The 24,379-nt window shown below is 36.1% G+C and overlaps 1 protein-coding gene and 1 non-coding gene across 3 annotated transcripts in view; one reads left to right on the forward strand and one right to left on the reverse strand.

The window, feature by feature from the left end:
* Nucleotides 1-24,379, forward strand: part of LRRTM4 (leucine rich repeat transmembrane neuronal 4) — a 758,612-nt gene that overhangs the window by 211,329 nt on the left and 522,904 nt on the right. The gene's annotated exons all lie outside the window — the stretch shown is intronic.
* LOC123812250 lies at nt 14,298-14,400 on the reverse strand. Its single transcript, XR_006784533.1, has one exon. It is a non-coding gene; the product is annotated as a U6 spliceosomal RNA (small nuclear RNA).

The raw sequence follows: 24,379 nt of genomic DNA on the forward strand, positions 1-24,379 counted from the left end.
GCCTCCCCTGGCTATGTCAGGTGTCACTATACTCTGAAAGTCACATACACCTTTTGTCCTGGACAGCAGACCTCTTCCTTCAAGAAAGGCACAGCTATTAACTTGCCATTTTTATGCATAGTATCATGAACATGTGTATCATCCATTTCCCCCTTCCCTCAATCAAGGGTTGTGGGGGATACTCTCTGCTACTTTCAGGGGACATCCCTCTTGGTACCCCATTACATTAGTAAGTTTGTTCTATACACTTGAGGTGAGGCGACAAGTGGGTACTTAGCTTATCAAAGTGCACAGACTACTGGGGTGCAGGGGTTATATACCTTAATCAACTTTTAGATTTCCCCTCCTTCTCTCTCTTCTAAATCTTGGGAATAATGTACAGCTACAAAGGCTTTCTTTCTCAGTATAGGTTCTTTGTCTTAGTTGGTGAAATTGTTACAGAGGCCCCCTTTCCTAGTATAGGTCCCCTCTTCCTCCTGTACAATTCCCAATTGTGATGTTCAGAACACCCAAACATCTTAGTGAGATTGTTACAGAAGCCCCTTTTCTCAGTGCAATCTCAAGGTCTCTCCCCTTTTCCTGCACTATTTTGCTTGTAATACTTGGGACACCTGGTAATCTTATCAAACCAGACTCAGGACTGCTGAGTTAATTGGTGAGACATGTCTTTCTTGCTTCTAGTCTCCTGTATTAAGATCTTTGTTAGATTATAATGGAGAGGGCCCTGTTGTATTTCCTTATTTCCCTTCTGGCTGTTCATTCCTAGCTGCTACCTAACAGTTGCTATCACTGCTAGAGCACATGTGGCTGAAATTTTGCAATGAATTTTGAATTATTATTCAGCCAGCCCTAGCAGCATCAACCTTTACTTACACCTGTGAGCTCACTTTAAACTTAACTGAATCTCAGATTATATCAATCAGGCTATGATGTTAATAGATGAAACCTATTTGCCAAAATTATAACTTTTATTACTAAAAATAAGAGGTTACAAAGGGCTTAGCATGGTATATCATAAGAAATGCAATTCTCTGTCTCCACATGTGTACTTCAATAAAAGGCACATCCCAGACATAAATCTGTGCAATGATAAATCCACCCAATAGCCTTTTCTCCCATGTGTTTGCATCTCTCTGCTTCTTGTTCTCTTTCTTTCCTGTGACTGTCCTGCCTCCCCCTCCCTTTTAACATTCCCTCACCCTATCTCTGCACCTCCTCTCTTCCTGTACTCTTTCCATTTTTGTTACGTGCTTGTTTTTCTTCATTCTGTTGTTGCCCTTTTGGTTAATATCACCTTATATTTCACTTGCATGTTTTCTTCTATGCACCAGCTATTGAGATCATTTTTGAAGGGGATAACCATGAGAATATTGCTGGGCTCCCCATTGCCCCAAACATACTTCTTAGAGAAGGTAGGCCTGCCTGCCACTAGAGGGAAAATATAAGGCAAACGACAGTGACAATGGTCCGAAATACTGTAATTACATAGAAGAATAAGGGATCCCTCAACTCCTTTCTTTCTATTAAGCACCTAATTTAAAACCGATAATTCTTCCTTTCTTTCTCTTACTTATAGAGAATTTAAATTATCTTTTCAAATATGAAATGTACCATGACTAAGGAACAGTTTTACGTAACAGTCCTTTAATACATAGGCAAATAGCTCTTCATTGTTATTGATATGTTACTAATTAAGCTGGAATAAAAAGAGCTCTACACCTACCTAAATAGTGAGTAATACAGGGAGCTGCAGGAGCTGAGAGTCTTGAAATTAATACAAATACAATTTGTATCTCAGGTTACTCCATCTTTTTAAAAAAATCTTTTATGACTATTTTACATTTTGTGCAATGTGATTAGGCCCAGAAGTTGTTTGACTCACATAGTGGTTACCCTTCAGTTCTATAGTACATGTAAATATATTAATACAAATATTGAGCTTGATTTGGATCCTTGCATTCAGAGGATAGATGTGTCCTCTACATTTAATTTAGGGAAAAAATATTTTCCTTACTCTTAGGGGAGAGAATTGCAGATTAAAAACAAAATGAAACAAAACTTCCTTTTTTCTTAAAACATGTCCTGCAGCAAACACAGCTCAGGCCCAAGTTTAGGAAACATTTTACATTTGGAAATTATAACAAACAGGAAAGATAAATAGAAGCTCATAAGCAAAATCAGTGAAAAACATTTTTGTTAAATGATAGTCTCAAATCTGCATGAAGTAAGCATGACATTTCTGTGACAAGATGGTAACAGAGGAAGGGAAACTAGTCCAGGAGGATAAAATGCTGTGTCATCTATTTCATTCACTGGAAATAAGGTTAGATTCCTAGATCTAATTCACAGTAGAGATGGGAAGAGGTGTGATCTCTTTTTAGGATATAAAGGTAAATTATGAGTGGTTTAAACACAACCCATAATATTTCTGCTGCTAGAATCAACCCCACATAAAGCTGATGCACTGCCTAGGAAAAAAGCTTTCATGCAATTTTTACCAGTACATGGGACAGAGAGCTGAAACCTGCAAAAATAGTAGGCTTCACTTTAGAAAGAGTGTTCTCACCAAAACAAACCAAGAGGGTATGTTTTCCAAACCTCTACATGAAACATGTTCTAAGAGAATAAGTGGAGAGAATTCTGTTAGCAAATGGCCCACTGGTAATTCCAAATCTTTGAGGGAGGATTTGACCCTTATTAAAAAACAAAAACTCAGTTGAGTAAATTTGAAGGTCTAGTTGGCTTTATTCAGTGATTCATGAATCAAGCAGTATTCCAACTAGCAAGTAGGGAGATACTCAGAAGCTATTCAATATACAAGGCTTTTATAGTCAGAAACTGGGCAGGAGGAGAGAAAATTATTAGCAAAAGAAAAGAAAGGGGATTGTTTCCATGCAAGTTTGTCTTTCTTTAGGGAAAGAGGTTGGGGGATTCTTTTTAGGCAGATTGCCTCATCTTCCTTTGGAGGAATGTGAGGGCCCATGTGACAGATTACCTCATTGGTACTACCCAGAAAATTCCAGATTGACCTATTAAGAGTATGTTTCTGGAGAAGGTTGAAACTAGTTAGGTGAGCTATTAAGTCTAGATTTAGTGTCATGTGCTTTAGCTCAAGTGACTCCATGTTTCTCTCTTTAATACCCTTTTTTCATGCTATCCTCTCTCCCATTCCCGTGCTCATTTACTTTGTATGACATCCAGACAATCCAATTTTATTTCCTTTCCTTTCAGAGGTTTAGAGCCATTTATAACTAAGCAACAACTTGACATCTCCACTTGGTTGGCTCATATGGGTCTCAAATCTTATATGTCCCCAAATGAACTCACATCTGTAACTCTCATAACCAACTCGACTTACAGTGCAAGTAAAAGTTGCATTAGGCAGAAGAGTGAGAATCATTCAGGAAATCTTTTTTCTATTGTCAACTGTCTAGCTCTTTTTTGAGGTTCCCTAGAAGTAGAGACTGAGACAGAGATTTGAAACAGAAGACACTGTCCTCAAAGGTGACAGTACTTTAGAGACAGTCCTTAGGAGACTGTCAGTCACTGGCTTAGGGTGTGGGTATGAAAAATGGGAAGTGGTATCTAACTTTCAAGTGGCTTCTTGAATTTCTCTGTAGAAGGGAGTAGCTGTGAAACTAGCAGACAGCATTAACAGCACTACAGTAGAGGGGATATGGGTGGGGGCACCATGGCATTTATCCCACCAACTATATGAAATGAATCATCAATTTTTATTTATTTAAATTATTTTATTTTTATTTTTTATCTTCATCTGAGGAAATGCTTTTTGATTTTTTAGAGAGAGGAGAACCAAGGGAAAGAAAAAGGGAGAGAAACATGAATGCAAGAGAAAAACATCAATCAGTTGCCTCACTACACACCTCCACTGGAATAAACCCACAACCTAGGCAGGTGTCTGACTGGGAATTGAACCTATAACCTCTTGGTTTACAAGACAAAACTCAACCAACTGAGCCACACCAGCTGGGACCAAATGCTAAATAATTTTTAAAATTATATTTTATTGATGATGCTATTACAGTTGTCCCAGTCCCCCCCCCCCCCGCCTTTGTCCCACTCCACCTGGTACCTCCCTCTCCTTCAGGCAATCCCCACACATTTGTTTATGTTCATGAGTCATGCATATAAGTCCTTTGTCTTTTCCACTTCCTGTACTGTACATCCTCATGACTATTCTGTAACTACCAATTTATGCTTCTTAATCCCTTCACGTTTTCACCTATTCCCATAATCTCCCCTCCCATCTAGCTGCCATCAATGATTCTCCATAACTATGATTCTGTTTTTGTTCTACTTGTTTGCTGAGTTTGTTTTTTAGATTAATTGTTCATAGATATGTATTTATTGTCATTTTATTATTCATAGTTTTGATCTTCTTTTTCTTAAATAAATCCCTTTAACATTTCATATAATAATGGTTTGGTAGTGATGAACTCCTTGGACTTTTTTTTTATATGCCCTTTGGTTCTAAATGATAGCTTTGCTGGATATAGTAATCTGGGTTATAGGTCGCTGCTTTTTATGACTTTGAATTTTCCTTTCCAATACCTCCTAGCCTGTAAAGTTTCTTTTGAGAAATTAGCTGATAATCTTATGGGAACTCCCTTGTAGGTAACTACCTGCTTTTCTGTTGCTGCTTTTAGGACTCTCTCTTTATCTTTAACCTTTGGTATTTTGATTATGATGTGTCTTGGTGTGGGCCTCTGTATCTGTCTTGTTTGGGATTCTCTGTGCTTCTTAAATTGGCATGTCTATTACCTTCACTAAATTAGAGAAGTTTTCTTTCATTATTTTTTCACATAGATTTCTAATTTCCTCCTCTTTTTCTTCTCTTTCTGGCACTCCTATAATGTGATTGATAGTATGCATAAAGTTGTCCCAGACTCCTTATACTATCCTTGCTTTTGTTGGATTCTTTTTCTACTTGTCATTCTAGTTAGTTGTTTTTTGCTTGCTTATGTTCCAAATCATTGATTTCATTCTAGGCTTCATCCACTCTACTGTTAATTCCCTATAAATTGCTTTTTATTTCAATTAATGTAAACTTCATTTCTGCTTTTTATTCTGTTGAGGTATTCAGGTACTCGCTAAAAGCCTTGAGCAACCTTATAACCAGTGTTTTGAACTCTGCATCTAAAAAATTGCTTATCTCCATTCTGTTTAGTTCCTTTTCCAGGGTTTTGTTCTCTTCTTTCATTTGGGCCATGCTTTTTTTTGGTCCTCATTTTAGCAGCCTCTCTGTGTTTGTTTCTATGTATTAGGTAGAGGTGCTGTGATTCCCCTCTCTTGGTAGCATGGCCTAATGTAGTAAGTATCCTGCGGGTCTAGTGCATAGCTTCCCCTATCACCAGGCTGGGTACTCAAGGTGCATTCTTCATGTAGGCTGAGTTTATCCTCCTCTTGTAGTTAAGCCTTGATTGTTGTTGGTAGGGCAATAGGAGAGACTTAGCCAGTGACCATAACCTCCACCCTCTGTGGAGGAGCAGCTGTGTAGGGGCCTAGTCCACAGAGCAGGGCTTATTTAAGCAGGGCTGTGGTGCACCCTTAGTACTGGCATAAGCTATAAAGAGATCAGATGCTGGCTGCTCTTGTTCTGGGCTTGGAGGTGCCCTATTTAGGGTAGGCTATTAACCAAGGTCAGCTGCTGCTAGTGCCAAGCGTGGGGCCACTTGGCAAGGAAGAGGGTCTCACTGAGGCCAGCTGTTGCTTATTTGAGAGGATTTAGGAAGATCAGAAGCATGTACCAAGATAAGTCATTTGTATGGAAAAAACACTGTTAACTGCTTGGGTGGGCTGTAAGTTGGGTGGGGATAGAGTCTCAGGGAAATCACCAGATCAGACAAACAGTGTGAGTCAGGTTGATGGAGTCTCAGATATGGTCCCTGCCTGCTATCTCTGTGACTCTGTTGCAGAGAGATCTCAGAAGAGGAGCAATGTCCTCTGCCAATAGTTCTGTGTTGAAAAAAGCTTTCCCCCATCTCTTGCCCTGGTGCCAGACACTTCAGTTTCTCCCCATAGGCTACTGGTGCCTTTCAAGCTGATGCCCTGGTGCTGGAGTTCAGTGGGAGTGAGTCTGAGTAAGTCCATGTGTAGGCCCTTTTAGAGGAACAGCCTGGGAATCCAGCAGTTTCTTCCATTGACTTAATCTTCCATGGTTTTTATAGCCAGAAGCCATGGGGACCTATCTTTCTGGCACTGGAACCCTGGGCTGGTGTCTGTGGTGAGGTGCTGGGACCCCTCACTCCCAAGATATTCCTCACAAATTTTGTCTGGTACTTGTGTATGGCACCAGCCTGTTCCATATTTCTTCTCCTCCTCATCTTCACCCCTCCTACCAATCTGGATGGATGTGGTTTCTTTTTTAATTCTGTTGTTGCAGGACTTCCTCTTAACTTAATATCTATTGGTTCTGAGTGATGGTTGTTCTCTAGTTTAATTGTAATTTTGATATGGTTGTGCCAGAAGGTGAGCTGTGGCCACTTAGGCCAGCATCTTGGAGAGCCAGCTGTCATATCATTCTTTATTCATTTCAATTTGGAGAAATAAAACATTATGGCACTAGCATCCAAGCTTCCACTGCTAGTAGATTACAGTGCTAAGATTAAAATCTCTGTCTGTAGTCTGGTTTCCAGGGTCCAGGCAGGTAGAAATGAGTGGAGTAAGGACGATGGGCCAAGTACAGAAGGTCACCAGGGTGGAAAGCCCCAAGTTCCCAGCAATGGGCAAAACTAGAGAAACAAGTGCCTCACCCCCAGGGTAAACTTTCCTTCCCTAGCAAATCCACTACTCCACAGGTGGCAAATACAAGGCCTTCTGGCTGAATACGGCCCTCCACCCTGTTTTATCTGGCCTGGTACCTTGTTTCTACCTGGCAGCAGCACCGAGCTCTTTGCCCCTAGTTAAGGAGTAGTTACATTTATACAGTCCTAAAATTACATTTGACCCTTTGAAGGCAAACACCATGCTGATGTGTCCCCCTATGAAAATGAGTTTGATATTCTCTCGACTACTCCAAATCCTTAATTATCAATTTCAGCTACTTTCCTCTATCGCTGTACTATCACCCTTGTTTAAAGCAGTTTTGCTCTTTCAGTACAACTACTATATCCTCCTAATAATTCTTTATACATTCACCTGTATGACTTGCCCATCTATCCTTCACAAAGCAGTCAGAAGCTTCTTTCAAAAATTAACCAACCTGGCTGGTGTAGCTCAGTGGATTGAGCGCCAGCCTGTGAATCAAAAGGTCACTGGTTTGATTCCCAGTTAGGGCATATACCTTGGCTGTGGGCCAGGTCCCCAGTGAGGGGCACATGAGAGGCAACCACACATTGATGTTTCTCTCTTTCTCCCTCCCTTTCCTGCTGTTAAAAAAATAAATAAAATCTTTAAAAAATAAAAATATTAATCCACAATACTGTGTTACTTAATAGTTTTGGGATAAGTTCACAAATCCATAATATGGCCAATATGTGGTAGGATTTATTTTGTGTCAACCTCCCCATTTACTTCCCTAATTGGTGTGCCCCTACCTCATTCTACTTTAGCTACCAGAGGATGTTCAAGTTCCTTAAAAGCATGAAGTTGCTTCATGCTTCAGGGCTGTTGTGCATGTTGGTATTTCTCAACTAAACAATTTTCCCCAGATGAAGCTGATTCTAGATAAAAATATCATCTTCGGGGGACCTTCCCCTTGCTTCCTGGACTGGACTTGAGCATCCATTTATCTACTCTCAGAGTGCACTACACTACTTTTTAGCACTCTGTCAGAAATACAGTATGTATGTTAACTTACCTGTTCAAGTGTCTGTTTACCTTCTGTACCCCACAAAGTTGTTAGGTTCCATGAATGTAAAACCCTTACCTATTTTATGTTTGCTACTCAGTGTCCTTTCTCCAAATGTTCTTAACATAAGCTAAACTCTCAATAAATATATGTTAAGGAAAACAAATTAAGAAAGTAATTACATGTGGGTAAAGGAGGCAAAACCAGAAATATCGTAGCTGTCCTTATCTGAGCTCTATGAAAACTAGGTGTTTCCAGCTGAGATTTATTTGGGGATATATTTAGGCAGTGAGAATGTGCCCAAAGAATCTGTATTCTGTTGGCTAGGCAGTTTAATATGAACTTTTTCATGAAAACTAATAAATGTAAGCCTAGTGTCAAATGACAGAACTAGAAGAATTTAGTAACAAGGTCAGTGTCCTTTGTTTAAGGGAAAGCAATACATGGACTGGGCACTCTTCCTGAGGGATTTGGGGCAAGGACAACTTTTGGAACGGGCTGCATGGAAACAAGGCAGGATTGATGAGGAGGACAGGGATTTTCTTAGAAGGCCAGAGGGCCCATTTTCTAGGGCAGCAATTTATAACCTTTGCCGATCTGACAAAAAATAAACAAAATATCCATTCATTCATTCATGCCAGATAGCTATCGTTATGTTGGTATTGTATTTTTTTTATTTGACAACCTAAGGGAAAAGGCATCATTACCCCGACTAAATAGTTACATATTGCATGTTTTAAAAATTCTCACGGTATGTTGGTTTAAAATCTCTGTTCTAGGATAAATAGAGCTGGTTAATGAGCCGGCAGATTGTGATTCAGGTGTGTTAGATTTCTTTAACAGGTGCTTCCCACATATGCTGCCTGACCGGGGCTTCGATCCGTGACCTGGGCTGGGCCCCTGGGGCAGTCTCCCTCAGTGTGCCCCAATAGACACAAGAACTTTATCACTAGTGATTATGATAAGAGTTAATATTATTAAGTGATTAGTATTATATCACTTAATATAGGTACTTTTGTAAGTACTTTATTAATTCCTGTAGTCCATCTTTAACTTAGATACTTTCACTTTCCCAAATTTATATTGAAGAGATTGTGACCCTTTGAGTTTAAATAAGTTGCTCAAAGTCGTATAGCCAATATGGGTGAAACCAGTGTTCAAACTCAGAATAACTTTTCTAAACAACCTTGCTTTCATCCAGGATACCCACAGTGTAAGGTTTAAGAGTGTGGACTTTATGCTATTTGATTTGTACATCTGATGATTTATTAGATGTGTGATCTTAAGGAAGTCATTTAACCTCTCCAAATCTGCTTTCTTATCAATGAAATGGAGATAATAAAAGTATCTGCTTCCAAGTGCAGCATCTGACACAATACATTTCAATTATTCCACGTTCGTTTGCAAGTAGCAGAAAGCCTAAATTACACTGGCATGAGCAATAAAAGGAAATATTTGGCTCATGCAACTAAGAAATTCAGTGTAGGATGAACTCCAGGCAATGTTTCCCCAGGACTCAGGATTTTTCCAACTCTGTTCTTCTGCAGTGCAGCCCAATCTGAAGGTTAGGATGAGAGTGCTTACCTCCTTGTTTGGGAGAAAGTGTTTTTCCTCCAGTCACCAACTGGGGAAGGAAATTCTGGGATTTATTCTGTTAGGAATAATTTTGGTCAGGAAGCCGAGGAGACAGGAGATTGCTCTGTGACATGAGGAAAGGTCTGGGCTGCCACTCACCAGGGTGAGAAGAATAGAAGAGTGGGGTTGGAGGCATTCAATATTCAGAGGTCTCTGCAGAAGCCAACGCCACCCAGACATTGCCTCTGCAACACAATGGAATAATGGTGGCTCCCCCAGAGAACTTCAGAATGCTATTGAGAGAAATGGTATCAGGTGGACAGCTAATGCATTTTTACTAAAAATTATTATTCTTGTTTTTGTTATTAACATAAATACCTATGTAGTATATACAGGAAACTGACATTTCTATTTGCACAACTGGTTATTGTGTCAAACAATCCGTGAGAGAGAGAGAGAGAGCACATGTAGCTGCAAATCCCGAAGTCCCAACACTCAGTCTTGGACTTCTCTGGTATACATTTACCAAAATCAGATAGATTTTTAAAAACGGTGTGTAGACTCTAGATATTTCACATTTTAAAACTAAATTTGACACCTGTGTGATGAAGAGCACTGTTGATATTGGGATTTATGAAGGTTATTTTTACTATAGAACTAGGTAAGTGTTCCTGGCAGAAACAGTTTTCCCCTGAAGCCACACTAAACCCTCTTTATCATCACCTAGAGTTCGTATGAAAGCATTTTTCCCCTCCCTATTGGATTCAGAAATGTTCCCATACCTGAGAAAGTACCTGTTGAATGAATTGTTAAATTTCCTCAATAATTTAGTCAAAGAAGAGTCATTTTTAGTACAACTGTGATGTGAAATCACATATTGAAACACGAGAATTTATTCTCAAAGTGCTTAGAGGAGCCCAATGCAGAGTTCTTAATGTCAGTGTATTATACTTAAAAGGAAAATTTGGATCAAGTAAGAGGAGTGGTAAAGTCACAATTACAGTGAAGCTTGGAGGATGTTACCTTTGTATAGGGGAAAAATGTATTCACCCTCACCTATATACCTCCTTCCACATCCTGGAAAAATGTACTGGTATAATTGAGAATCTTCATAAATTTGAAAAACAGTGGTTTTGTAAACAAAGGGCCCAAATTAAAATGCCAACTACACCACATTTGTGTGACTGGACTATACCTTGGTTATCCTTGAAACAGCTTTTCCATTTACAATGGGGAGAAATTAATTAAAATAATATTTTTTTCCTCCTACAGGTCAGAATTTCAGGTCTTAAATTTTAATTTGAAATAATCTAATTCAGTACTCTCAAGAGAAGGAAGAAGAATATTTCTGTTGAATTTACAACAAAGCTATTTAGCAACAGAAGATTTCTTTGTCTTGTGTTCATAATCCATTAGGTTGCATGCTTATACTAAAAGTCCATTAAGTTTCCCAGTATAATAACTTGCCACATTTTTGAAATCTCAAAAATTTCTAAGTTTATTCCTTGCGTGATGATCTTTTTTAAAAATAAAAAAGCATCACTCCTTCCTTGTTCATGAAAAATTCACACATCATTTTGGTATAGTTAAAATATCTCTCTGATGAATCAAAAATGGGAGGGCTTTTCCCCTCAGTTTGGTCTTATCTCATACCAAGTCATAGTGATGAATTTATTTATTTTTCTTTCTTCATTCAGCTAACATGTATTTAGAACATACCCTGTGCTAGAATCAGTCTGCAGACTGGGCTAATTAAATCTCTACATGTAGATTTTGTAGTGTCTTTTGTGGGTGAGGTCTCTGTGCTTGCTGTAATACAGTTACCTTTTGGTTATGTAAGACAGATTTAGAAGAGAAAATGCTTTCACTTATATACCTAAGTTTTCCAGTAAAAGGCGGGCTGAAAAATTGATTTCCATAGCAAGCACAGAGACATAGACTAAAACATTTTACCAATAAAATCTACCTTCTCTTTTTAGATGGGTAACTTCAATATGCAGACTGGGAATATATGTGCAGGCATGCAGGAGAGGAATGTTTTTCTGTTCTTTTAGAGTAACCAGCAGATGGTGCTTTTAGTAATAAGTTTTTTTAGAAGTTTACTTGAATATCCTTTACATAGAGTTTTTTTTCTTTTATAAAACTAGCCATAAATGAAACAAGGTGATATTTTTCCATGCCATGAAGTAAAATCTGTATTTTTATTTTTAATTACATGAGTACTTACAAAGTAAGTTACAAAGTACCTTTACAAAGCTGAATGCAGTTCTTCCAATACTCTCTCAGACATCTTTCAGATAGTAAAATTAAATATCAAAAAAGCTGAAGTTAATGTAAGTATTATAACCCACTGCTTTAATTAAGTGTTATATGTTTATGTAGTTGTAGTAATTTAACTGCCAGCATAAGTTTAATTACAGATAAACCCACACATATTGTTTTTACTCGTGCCGCTTTGGTATACTTGTTCTTTATAGATAGAATGTTTTTAAATATGAAACTATTTAAATAATTTTATTTAACCCATATAGGTAAATTATTAAATAAAGTATTTAATCATTTTATTTCAATAATTTTATATGACCCATATAGGTAAAATTACAATAAAGGTAAGATTCTTTTTTTAAAAGATTTTATTTACTTATTTTTAGAGAGGGAAGGGAGGGAGAGAGAGAGAGAGAGAGAGAAACACCAATGTCCGGTTGCTGGGGGTTATGGCCTGCAGCCCAGGCATGTACCCTGGCTGGGAATTGAACCTGGGACACTTTGGTTCCCAGCCCGCGCTCAATCCACTGAGCTACGCCAGCCAGGGCAAAGGTAAGATTCTTGATCTCAAATAGCAACAACTGTATTAGCAACTGCTCTCAGCATGTTTTATTTGGCCTCTTTTTTGGTCATGACCTCCATTTCTCTTATATCAACTTAATTTTACAATATGATGGTTTTCTAGTTGACCACCTCAATTTCTTTTAGACAGAAATTGATTTCAAATAAATGAATCACACTAGGTAGTATGAAGTGTTTAATAACATAATAGTAATTTCACACATTTTTTGAAGAGACATTTTCTTTCTTTTAAAAGAAAACATATTAATTTGATTTTTGTGGAACAGTTGTGTAAAACCCATTTGAGTTCATCACACTGTGTAGACTAAACAGCTTTACAAACTAGGAAAAGTTTCATTCTCCTTCCACAGCCAGTGTCTACCTGGTGGGAAATTAACAATGTTGGTGAGACTATTCTACAACTTTTTTCTACCAGCTAAAATTTAGGAAACTGCATTTACTTTTATTATTATTGTTTTCTGTTTCCTTTTGTCCTTTGTCAGCATGTCTTCAGCCTATGAGTGTTGCTCATTGGATCTCTCATTTTTGACCTGAGTGTGAGTAGACCCAGCTGATCTGACGTTAATAAAGAAATGGGAGGGCAGAGTTGCTAGGGTGAAGAGCCTCTGGGAAACTCAGAAAGTGGTGCAGTAGGAGTGATGGAGGGTAAATGGTAAGCCTAGAGCTACTAGACATGTTCACCTGAAAGATCCCACCAGGTAGGGGACTATATTACTACCTGCTGTTTTTCACACTTCCTTAAATTGATAGGAAAGGAATTGTCCTTCTAAGGGTGCAATGCTAGAGGGGATACTTGTGATGGTTTTCATAAAAGTCAGTAAAGTAGACGGGCCTGAATTCTGAATCCCTGAATTAAAAGTGTACATGAATTTTTGCCTTTGTGGGTGATTCACACATCTTCCAGGGACAACAAATATTGATTTTAGTATAACTAAAATGTATGTGTTGTAGTCACTATAAAAAATGTAGGTGTCCTTAGTTTTAAAGCCAATAAGCTGTTGTGCTTGTTGTGAATTGTGCTCAGAATATGGTACAGGTTGTGTTTATACTCATATTTGAGGACTTCTCACTGCAAAATCAGACCTGTTTAATCTTCTATATAATCCCCAATCACTTTTTGGCCTTGTTACTATGAGACACAGAAGAAGGAAACATAAGGAAAAGTTGAAAATATTCAAGAACTCTTATTGGTTTCTAAGTCAAGGAGAGGGTGGATTTGTAAAAAGGAGACACTATGAAAGAAGTGTTATTCTAAAAAATTACCCGTTCTAAATTATATCTATCATTCAGTATCAAAGAAAACAGTATACATGCTGCATAAATAAATTGATACTGGCTTTTTTTTTAACCAAATTAGGTAACTATCCTATTTCAAGCCTAAATGGTATTAAGTAAGAAGATAATTAGGTTTGGGTACTGTCCCTTGAAAAGGATAGTTATATTTTCCAGGTGTCATTTTAATTTTCAGCTAAAAGTAATGTGATCTGCAGTAGTTCTATGGAAGTTTTCAGTCTGAGTTTATTTTCACATGGGCTTGTAAGTCAATAAATGTTGCGTTTGAAGTTCCTGTGTATCTCCACATCACTCATATGTAACAGTTTAATAATAAGCCATTCGAGCCAACTAACTTACCATATAAATATGATTTAACTAAAACTGAGTGCTAGAAATGGAAAGCAAAATGTTGATTTGGAGAGTAAAACAAAAATACACTAGTTTCTCTCTTCTGAGAAAATAAATTCCTTCATATTTATCTTTATTCATATTATCACCAACATAGTTATTTTGATAGTTGTTAGATGAGAGACTGTTATTCAACAGTAATCAGTGGTTTTAAGCTTTATCTTTGTAGAAAACAGAAATAAACCAATAATAAGTCAAAAACTTTAATAAAAAAGTCAAGCAAAAATGATTGCTTTTCAGACTCTCACTAGCCCCCTCCTCAGAAGTGTAAATGTTCTGGCTGAACTGACTGATGTTTTACTGATTCTGAGGGATCATCAAATAGCATGATCTAATTTTATGAATATGCTTGACAGCTAAATGTCTATCAAAGGACAATCTCATAAATATAACATATAGTGGGAATTTGCCTGTCTTCCTTGCACAGGGGCTATGCTGATGTCCTTTTTATTAGTCCAGTTTTAGTGTATGTGCTACAGAAGCCCAGTTGCCAGTCAGTAAATGAGTGAATAAACAAGCAGTGTTACATTTACACAATGAAATACTACTTGGCTATAAAAAAGAAGGAAATCTTACCATTTGTGACAGCATAGGTAGACCTGTAGTGTAGTGTGTTAAATGAAATAAGCCAGTCAGAAGAAGACAAATATAATATGATTTCACTAATAGGTGGAATCTAATGAAAAATATAAACAAATAAGCAAAATAGAAACAGACTTACAGATAAGGAAAACAGACTAACAGCTGTTAAAAGTGAAGGGGGTTGGGGGAGCTGGGTGAAAAAGGTGAAGAGATTAAGAAAAAAACTCATCACAGACAACAAAATGGTGATTCTCAAAGGGACATAGGGGATGCAGAAGGTAGAAGAGAGAAAGGGGGAATAAATATTGAGGGAAGGAGACTTGACCTTAGGTGGTGAAAACACAGTATAATATACAGATGATGTATTATAGAATTATACCCCTGAACCCTATAATTTTACTAACCAAGGTTACCCTAATAAATTCAATTAAATATATGTGTGTATATATATACATATATATATATATACACACAGTGGGAAATATATTAATTGAGAGATAACATAATTTGCTGTAGATCTATACAAAGAAGTTAATGAGACTATAGGAATAAAATCAAAAAGTCTAAAATAAGGCAATAAGGAGTGTCTAGAAAGAAGATACCAAACAATATAGAAATATATAGTGTAATGTTTATTAGAAAAATAATGTCCTAAAGAAAATCTTGCTTTTTAAATATAAGATGAATACCAAAGCTGATTACTTTAATTATTTTCACATATTTTGTGATTACTTATAAAAGGCTGAAAACCGCAAAGATGATAATCACAGTTGATGTTTGTATTACATATTTTAGACCACTAAATAGCATCCTTGATATAGAATGTATACATTACAATATACAAATTATTTTAATTTATTTTACCTCACATTTTATCATGAAACTTTTCTCAAATGTAAAATGTTCTTAAATGTGGTAAAATAAATATAAATATGAGAAAGAATAATTATATGATTTATTTAAGTTATCTCTTATAATTTGGCTTCTTAGGTTGCATCCAATGCTTTATTAACATCAGTGTTGGTTAACATTTACCAATGTTGAAAAAGGTTTTGATACTTAATGTTAAATTGCCCTCCATAAAGATAATCACAATTTCTATTTCCTCCCCTGGCACATGAGAATATTTGCTTTGCCCAACAGTTGCCAAATCTGTTGAGACATTTGAAAAAATCTACACAACTATGATTGCTGGAAATTAACATTTCACTGTTTCAACTTACATTTTTGAAAAAGAAATTACAATGGACATGAAGCAGGTATTGATTTACAAATTATTTTTGTAATTGTCTATTCAAGCCTTTAGACTATCTTATTTGTAACCTGTATTATTTGCTGTGCACCACTTGTTCAAAACAGTTTACATACCTTATCTCCTTTGAACTACCCTGTTAGGGAGGTATTGGAAATTCCTATTTTATAAGTCAAAAACTGAAGTTTAACCATATAACTGGTCCCAAGTTGTAGAACAAGCCATAAGAATCCAGACCCAATGTGCCTTTGTTTAAAAAAAAAGAAAAGAAAAGAAAGAAATCTTGAAGGACAAGACGAGAAGACAAAGCTGATTTTATTTACAATGTGGAGTAAGTCTCTCATCAAAGCTAGGCTCCTACCATCCCACAGAAACTATCAGGTAGGGTTGCTATCTTCCTTGATGGTTCCAGTTTAAGGACATAGTTCTCAGGTCCTTGTAAATGGCAGCTTGCTTGTGACACTGGAAAGGGGCTTTGGGCAGAGAAAAGATTTGCAATTACATTGCCCTTTGGATTAACTTGCTCCAAAAAAAGGGAAGTTAGGAACTGAGAGTCAGGAAGAAGCCCATCAACTGAGAAATTTAAGACCTTCTTAGTCACTCACAATCACATTTGATTATTAAAGATGTTAACTCTGTCAGTCATAATCATGGCAAATAATTTCAAATAATTATATTTTTACCTTGTATTTTCATAAATTTTATAGCACTAGCACTCCATATTCATCATAGAAAATGACAACTGAGTGGAGGGAAACCTTTAATTACACTAGTTATGTATATATTATGCAAATGAGCTTATTTTGCTATGACACTTCTAGTCCATAAATGTTTAGTTTGAACTTTTTGCAATTAAAAGTGTATTTTAAACATTTTTTTCACAAATAAGTGTACTCTACCATATCATTCTATATTTCTGATATTTATCAGTATTTTACAATTAAAGTGCACCTCTAGTATTTCCTGTAGATTTCTTTCAACCTAATAATAAAAATGTATACATTGTGTATACTATCCCAGAAAAAGTATTTGTTTTTGCATAGTAGTAGTAGCATATCATTATTATCATTATTTTATAGAACATACTGTATTTTCTAGGTACTTTGCATTTAATCTTTTCAAGAGCCCTATTTTAATTTATATATTTCTGATAAGAAAATTAATCACAGAGGTATTAAGTTTCTCCCTTAGGGTCACACAGCTAGTAAATGATTTGCAGAATCATTTTTAATTAGTAAGCCTGTGGAGCATACAACATATAATATTAAGTGAAACAGCTGATTGAAAAGCAATAAATATGTTAGGATTTCATTCTTAGAAAACTGGTACAGTTGTATGATAAATTTATAAAAAGGCTATAAACCAAGATCTGAACAATGTTTATATCTATTAGATAGAATAAATGATATTTTTTATTTTTGTTAATATTTGAGTCTGATTTATATTTTTAATATTATTATATATGTTTATTTTAAAATGTTACAATTAATATATCTTTGTCCACTAAATATTAAAGCACAGCAAAATAGAAAACAAGCCAACAAAATATACATAGAATATGAGAAGTACTATAATATAGAGACCCTCTATTACTCTGTTTTTCAGTATTTGAATACTCAAGAAAACTAAATAAATTAAAATCTAGGTGCTTTAAATATAAATAATCTTGATTTAAAACCTGTTTGTTTGTGTGGGGAAATTTATTTCCTACAACCATCTGAAATGTAGACAATACTGCAAAAGTTACTCCTTTAGCTACAGAGGATATTATAAGCTATATTACCAACAATTTAGAAATGAAAAATGAACTTTGATTCAAAATTGACGCTAGCATTTCCCACTGCAATGTTTTGTTTTGTTTTGTTTTGTTTCATTTTGCCATAGACTTTTGTTGTAATGTAACAAAATTTTGTTCAAAGTGGGATGTATTGTAATAGTGCATTAACATATTTTGATTTTGAGTAGAGTATAGTTTCTAAGGAATTTGGGTGTCACTGGCTAGCCTTTTGGGAATCATTGAAGTTTAGGGTTATTTATTGTTATTATTCAAATAAATATGTTCACATCATTTGTTTCAGGAAGAATACCTGGTCAACAGTACGTGGAATCAACCAAAGTGGAGAAGAGCTAGGCAGCGAGAATGCCACACAGATAATCAAGATAGCAATAGTTAAACAGCAGATGGTATGTTCTGGGTCTATAAAGAAGATGAAGAAGAACATGGGACAAAAGAGCATTCGAGTTGATGCTCAGGGATCCAAGGTGAAGGAAAGAGGTAGATAGGGATATCATAGCAATAGTTCCCAGGAGGCTGTTCTGTCATTAAAGGAGGGTTTTGATTTAAACAGTCTGACAATCATTCTCTAGGATATGGGTTAGATTTTCCCAGTGAAGGAAGAAAATAAAGAACCTAAAAATATGATGCTTAGTTTTTTCTATAAATGTATGTCTTTTAAATTTATTGACTGTAATTTTAGGTGTGTACCATTGTTCTTCTCAAGAGCTTTCCTCTTTATTTCCAGAACTGTGATCAAAAAAGAGTTGCTAGTGCTAACTCATTTATATACTCAACCAACATCTATTCAGTATTATCCCTTAACACTGTATGATTCTAAAGGGGCCATATTTAATTTTGATTTTGGGTTTAGAGTTATTTGAGTTAGTGTTTGTTTACATTTTTCTTTTTTCAGAGTAGGCCTGGGTTATCAGATTGTGGATTACCATTTACTAGATAATATTTCAGAAAAGGACTTAAGGTTTAAATCACATTATAGAACTGTACGTGTGTGTGTATGTGTTTTAGGAACACATAGGTAATTATGAAGAGCTGAAATAATGGAAGTATAGGTGTTATAAACTAGAGTGAAATAAATAAAAGGATGTTTATATATTATCTAAAAAACTATGCAAATTGAGAAATATTTTTGGCTTCAAACAAGATTTTTAAGTTGAGATTCAAAGTAGATAATTAAAGCTATATGTACTTGTCTAAAATTATCTAGAAATATCAGCAGTGTAAAATTTCATTTATATAACTGTGTTGACAACTTATTGTTGTAACCGAATGGGGTTCAATAAAAGCCTTTTTTACTGATTGGCACAATCACAGTCCAGAAGAGGTTGAACAACAGCATGAATAAGCAGGTAGGTTGTACATCATTAGAAAGACTTAAGTGACATCTAATTAACTCTGAGGAATTATATATTTTTGCAGAACAGAAAACACTATTGAGTGATAAATGGAAGAAATTCATATTAATAACAGGGACATGTGGTTATTAAAATAGATTAAAGTCAAACAACTTTTAAAAGGAGCATCAGCTGTTTCATTAACTGCAGTGTCCAGGGTGGGGGTACGGGTTACCCGTGGAGGTTAAGGGAACTCACCAACACTCTCATATTGAGGGATGACTAAAAATCATAATATACTGTGCCTTCTAGTCATTTGTGGAATAATAAACAGAAAAAAATCAGAGTCCAATGTCCACTACATACATTGCTTTATTTTCTTTTAGTATAAAGGTAAGGGAAAATCAAAATTTACTTTATTTTTCTTAACAGCTCAGGATTTTCAGTTCAATTTTTAGTCCAGCCTCATTTTCTAACAAGGATGAAATTCACAACAGTCTTGTTTCTTTCAGAATTTTTTTCTTTATTTTTATTTCTATTTTTTTTAAGTCTGTCTGGCCTATACCTTGAGCTTACAATCAAATGTGTCTCCCCTTCCTAAGTGCTTCTTCATTCATGCTCAGTCTTCCTAGTGACTTGACATTGGTGGCCCACTATGGCCTTCAAATAAGCATTGCACTTACTACCATTTATTTAACTAATACATAATATTTACTGCCTTTGATATGTGACATGAGCTGTGCTAACCACTTCACAAGTATTTACCCATGTGATTGTCAAAAAAAAAAAGAAAAGAAAAAAAAGAAACCTTATAAGGGAGACAAGTAGTGGTGCAATCACTGCATTTTAGCGATGAGCAAAAGGAAGACTTGAAACTTGCCAAGTTTCCCATAGCTAGTAAATAGAATTAAATCTCAATTTTTCTGACTCCAGAAATTATGCCCTTTTCCTGGATACTCTGTTTACTTCCACATCAACACCCACCCCTTAATTCTTTCTGAGGCCCAGATTTCACTTATAATCTTTAAAATGAGCAGAAATGGAATAATATTAATCCATACAAAAATGATAGAAAAATAACTGCTTTTTTAAAAAAAGGTTCAGGGTTTTAAAGTTCATCAAATTTCTAGCCTACACCCTAATTTGTTAATCTAAGGCACTGTTTTACAGGTACATTTGAATTCAACTCAAATTTTGCAACAAAATACTCAGTGCCCTCAAATAATTTGGAGATATTTTGTGACAATATTCACAAACCTCTACTTAATAAAAACAAAACTTTTCAGTCTGTTGAAAATAAAAGGCCATACTGAAAGTGAGAACACATGAATTATGGGAGAGATTTAAATATTTCTAATATATTATCACATTCTTTTTTTTTTAAAGATTTTAATTATTTTTAGAGAGCAAGGGAGGGAGAAAGAGAGAGAGAGAGAGATCTATGTGCGGTTGCTGGGGGTCATGGCCTGCAACCCAGGCATGTACCTTGACTGGGAATCGAACCTGCGACACTTTGGTTCACAGCCCGTGCTCAGTCCACTGAGCGACGCCAGCCAGGGCTATCACATTCTTTTTTAAAAAATAAGTTTTAATTGCATTGACTGGGTAAACACAAACCATTTATACAAAGATAATGTACACATACACAATATAAGTAGTCATCATTGTTATATCTGTTGCTGCAATGCTTACTGTTAGTGAAAATATTTAATCAGGGTGGTCTGGTACAGGTAAGTATCAATATATTGGATGTAGTTGTCTGATCTCCTTTCCTGTAGCAGCTGCTGAGCTCTTAGATCCAGAGAAGCCTTTGCTGCCACATCAGACAATAGCTTTGTGACAGATGTTCTGTGTTCAATTGAAAGAGCACAGATGAAAATAACAGTCTTTCCATGCTTGTGAGACCACAGCTGAAAATGAGCAGTTGTCCCCCTTCCAGACAACTGCTATCAAACTCAGAGAACCTTGAAATAATTTGCAGCCCACCCTGCACTAGAATGAGGCCCACACAGTCCTTGAGGCTGGCAAGCTTCACACTATTGAAACACAAAGCTGGTCCATTTTACTCTCCTGAAAATTTTGCTGTTAGAACGAGTGATTGTACAATTGATGATAAAATCTACCTCAGTGATTTTGCTCATTTTCTATTATAAAGTATTTTTGTTATGTAAGGAATATATTGTCTTTATGGATACATTTTTAAAATAAATAATAATGGCAAAATAGAAACCATTCATAATCCTATCTAATAGAAATAACTATTTCTAATATTATGGTGTTTATCCTTCCCATACAGTCACAAATACATACACATACACACACAAACACACATATAATTTTTAGGTAAACAAAAATATAAGCCTACATACAGTTTTATAACTTTCTCTTTGACTTAATACTACTTAATAAAAATGTTTCTATGCCAACAGAGAGGAGAGAAAAACTTCCTCTCTTTTTTCCTAATCCTCCTGGAATAATCAAATTGACATGGCACAGATGAACAGGAGAAAACAACCACATTTAATTGTGTACATACATACAATGCTTTGCTAAAGAATAGAGGACCCCAGGACAAATCAGGCAACTGAGGCTTATATACCACCTTGTGATAAGGAGAAAGGGGCTTAGTGATTTGGGACTTCAAAAGGCAGGAAGGCAATTCACGTGGATCACGTGTTTGGTAAATAAATGTTTGCTGAGCCATCTTTAACAATGGGATGGACACAGAGAAGATTTTGATCAAAGAGGCTTGTTAGGTTCCATTCTATCACATAGTAGTTCAAATTAAACATAGTTATCTATGATGCTATTTCCCTTCTTAGAGCAAATCCTGTACTGAAATTCTTCTAGGCTTTAGGCTGGAGTTCAAAGGATCCTCCTGAGTCTTGTCCTTATTAAAAATAACCAGCTTAAAATAATCATTCTTCCCAAAAGGCATATATTGGGGTGGTAATTCTGTTCCTCCCGATCAGTACACATACCTCTGCTTTTACCAGGAGTAAGAAAAGTTTTCTGCGAAGGGAAAGATAAATATTTTAGACTTTGATGGCCAAATGACCTCTGTCACAACTATCCAACTTTGACACCATAGCTGAAAGGAGCCAGGTAGGTAAACAGGAGTGGCTGTGTTGCAATACAACTTTATTTACAATAGCAGGAAGTATGCCAGAATTGACCTGTGGGTAACAGTTGCTCATGTTTGACCTACACCATTATTTTAATATGGGCATAAGTTTCTATGATATGGGTATATTATGGCTTATTTAAGCCTTTTGCTCTCATAGGGTATTCCATGGACGTTCAATCATTTGTTATTATAATTTACACAATGGAATTCTATGCAGCAGAAAGAAAGAGAGAGCTCCTACCCTTTGTGACAGCATGGATGGAACTAGAAAGCATTATGCTAAGCAAAATAAGCCAGGCAGTGAAAGACAAATACCATCTCACTTTTAACAGGAACCTAAACAACAAAACAAACAAAAAAGCAAAATATAACCAAAGACACTGAAATAGAGAACAGGCTGACAGTGTCCAGAGGGGAGAGGGGAGGGAATTTCAGGGGAATTTCAGGGGGAAAGGGGAAGGGTTTACAGGAACAAATATAAAGGACACATGGACAAAAACTGGGGGGTGGAAATTGGAGGGAGGGAGGGAGGGCTGGGCAGGTGGTCTGGGATGGGAGTAAAAGATAGAAAATTGTACTTGAACAACAATTAAAATAAAATTTAAAAAATAAATAAAATAAAATAAAATATCAGACTAAAGAGGAGAATGGAGGAGACTGAGCTAAGTTAGTAGTGCACTGTGGTGGGTAATTCCCAGATGCCCATGATATTTATGGTAAATCTTTGTAAGAAAAAATAAAGAATAAAATCAAAATTGCTTTAAAAGAAAAATTCCTGCTCTGGCTGGTGTAGCTCAGTGGATTGAGCTCGGGCTGCAAACCAAAGTGTCGCAGGTTCGATTTCCAATCAGGGTACATGCCTAGGTTGCAGGCCATGGCCCTCAGCAACCACACATTGATGTTTCTCTCTCTCTCTCTTTCTCCCTCCCTTCCCTCTCTAAAAATAAAATAAATAAAATCTTTAAAAAGAAAGAATAAAGTTTGCAAAAGTAGACAATAAATAATACATATTAAAAAAAAAGAAAAAAAAAGAAAAATTCCTGTACTGCCAAGGGTCCCACAGCAGGCCTTCCTCCCAGTGCATTGACTAGTATGCCCCGGGGCAGCTTTCCTGTCAGTTAGGAACTCTCCCAGCCTCCCTGGATGTCTAGGTCTCCTTCTGAGCCAGAAGGCCTCTGCAGACTTTGGATTTCACCCACAATGTTTTCTCAAAGTGTCTCATTTTGTAAGAGAGGTTACATACAAGATAGCCTTTAATGGGTGTGCTGTTTTATTATAATCATATTGGCATGTTATTTTTCAGGCATTTTTAAAAAGTTTTAGCATTTGGATGGTTCTTTTGAAACTGGGAGGGTGACCGAATTGGGGCCCACGCTGCCTGTCACTGCTCAGCCAAAAAGCAGAGACAGGGATTAGATTATAATTGTATGAAAGCTCTATGTGGTTTATTTCTCATGTTTTCACATTTTCTAAATCCTAAGAAAGGGAGGAAGAGGGACTCAGCCATTTGTCATTCTGCCCTTCCTGCAAGACCTGTACTTTTTCAGGATATGTTGATATTCTAATGTCATTTAAAGTGCATTATGTGAAATGAACTCAGCTTCTGCCTCTCTGCATTAGAAATGGTGAACAAAGAATCATCATTAAGCAGTTTTATTTCTGCCCCCTCATTTCTAACTCACATTATTCTCCTTAGAACTTGCTAATGAATAGAAATGTTTAGGCTTTGTTTTCTTTTCTTTTATATATGCTTTTATTTGATTTTGCAATTTGATTATCTATGTCAGGAGATTCTGAATTTTAATTGAGATTCTTTTGTGGTTTTGAATTTATGGTTAGTGTTTTTGTTTGTTTTTGATTCTGGTATTTTTGCTATTGTTGTTGTTAAAGTTGATATATTGTACAGAGATTTAAGATGTGCTTACCTAACACCCCAAATGCCAAATATAGCCTAATTTGCTAGAGACAATGATAAAACAAAACAGTTTTATCTGAAACAGAACACACTGTTTTGTGTCAAACCTTGTCAATGTAGATACATCGCTGTGGTGATAGATGCTTGGATGATGGAGGAAAGGTCAGGAAATGTAATGGCACTTATTTCCTCTCTCACATAATGTGGATTAAGGGACAGTATCCCAAGATGACAGAACAATAGATGGAGGTTTATGTGTGTTACTTAAAATGATAAAGATAAACAAAGAAATACATATTCATAAAATTCCCAAGAGGGAAGGGGTTAGTCAGAGAATATGAACTAAATTCCTCAAATTAAAAGTGCTAGTAAGTTTGTTTCAGGCAGATCTGGCCAGATGGCTGTGGAGAGAAGAGCAACCCTGAGGCGGCACTGTGGAGAGCCTGTGATCTCCAGAAG

The sequence above is a fragment of the Phyllostomus hastatus genome, unplaced genomic scaffold (assembly GCF_019186645.2).
Source record: "Phyllostomus hastatus isolate PE091 unplaced genomic scaffold, TTU_PhHast_1.1 phas_scaffold_78, whole genome shotgun sequence".
Taxonomy (NCBI): Eukaryota; Metazoa; Chordata; class Mammalia; order Chiroptera; family Phyllostomidae; genus Phyllostomus; species Phyllostomus hastatus.